Genomic DNA, 1,825 nt, shown 5'->3' with positions numbered 1-1,825 from the left:
ATCCTATACATGGGGGTTGGGGTAGAGTCAGTTTCTTTTCTAAGTCTTCTCATCACCTAGACCAGAGATTCCATTTCTATTTTCTGCCTGATGACCATTAAAGTGTTTGCCCACGGTCTTCAGACCCAGCACCCACCTCCATCACAAGGCAGATACAAGTTAACTCCCACGTTCAGCTGAAGTTCTCAGTTTCCTCTCCATCTTCGGCCCCTAGGATTTCTTTAGCTATTCTGAAGGTTCGGCTCTCCATTTAGAAATGTGTCTGTTATATTTTACTAAGCCGATTCAGCTGTTTTGTTGTTTTATGTCAGGCTCCATATATTTCCAGAAATTGAAATCTCAGTCACCTCTCCTTAAAATATAATATACCCGGGGTGCCTGGGTGGCTCAGTCAATTAAGCGCCCAACTCTTGACTTCATCTCAGGTCATGATCTCATGACCTGAGTTCAAGCTTGCTTGGAATTCTCTCTCTCTCTCTCTCTCTCTCTCTCTCTCTCTCTCCTTGCACTTGCAAGCTCTTTCTCTAAAAATAAGAATAAAAAATATAGTACACCCCTCCTTTTATAATCTTTTGTTACTGCAAATTCAAGCACCCTTTCACACGTAATTTACTATCAATCTCACTGTGGTTGGAGCTGGATCTTCTCAGAGGTGCACTGGGGTCTGGGACTCTCTTCCAGACCAGTGTGCCTTCCCTCCTTTTCTCCATCTTAAGTGTCAAACCCTTATTATGGTCTGAAGTCTTCTCCACCTAATCTGCTTCCTATCCTTTCACCATTCACAACATCTCCCCCAACAGGTCTCCAGTACATTCAATTCTGCCTTAGGGTCTGCTTCTCAGAGTCAAACCAGCACTCTCAGTAAAGATGAAGTCCGCCTTTACCATATTTTTGCATATCTTTGTCTCATAAAGTTCATGGTACTTTTGCCTAAATTGCAACAGGCTCTTTGAAGTTTCTGTCTCTCTGTGAAGGTGGCCTACCATTGTTATTACCCACTAACTAGACCACCGCACTTCAAACTCTGATCTGAAGAAACCGGAGATCCTAAAAGACTTGTGACTGGTATGATATCTGTGGGATAATCTTCCTGAATACTTGTCAACCTCATTTCAGAATTACCAGACTACAGGAATGTTCTAGAACCATCTATGGCCCAGTAAAATGAAAAGTCATTCGGGCAGAACACCATTCATGGTCCGTCCACGTAGAAGAGTTGTGCTCTATACATTCCTCCCAGAAATTCTCCACACAGCCAGTGCTTAGGGAAATTTCGATAGGATAAAAATCTCTTTGCTTTCAGGAATTTTCTCTGACTTGCTCTCAAAGCAGTTAGGGTGTTTCTCTCACAAATAACCTCTGGAAAAATTTCTCTGCATACATTATTTCTTTATCAAGTTATGTCTCGTCACAGAAATTTGATTAAAAATTTGGAATTGAGGTGGTGTTACTTATGACACTCAAGTAGTCCACCATCCCACAATTAAATCAGGGTTCAAAAAAAAATAAATCAATCAAGGGACACCTGAGTGGCTCAGTCAACTGAGTGCCTGAGTTTGGCTCAGGTCATGATCTCACAGTTTTGTGAGTTCAGAGCCCTGCGTTGGGCTCGCTGCCATCTGCACAGAGTCCGCTTAGGATCCTCTGTCCCCTCTCTCTGCCCCTCCCTGACTGAAGTGCGTGCGTGCTCTCTCTCCATCTCTCTCTCTCTCTCTCCTCTCTCTCAAAAGTAAATAAACATAAAAAAAAAAAAAAAAGAGGGGCGCCTGGGTGGCTCAGTCGGTTAAGCGTCTGACTTCAGCTCAGGTCACGATCTCTCGGTCGG

The sequence above is a fragment of the Panthera onca genome, chromosome D4 (assembly GCF_046562875.1).
Source record: "Panthera onca isolate mPanOnc1 chromosome D4, mPanOnc1 haplotype 2, whole genome shotgun sequence".
NCBI lineage: Eukaryota > Metazoa > Chordata > Mammalia > Carnivora > Felidae > Panthera > Panthera onca.
This window is presented reverse-complemented; position numbering follows the sequence as displayed.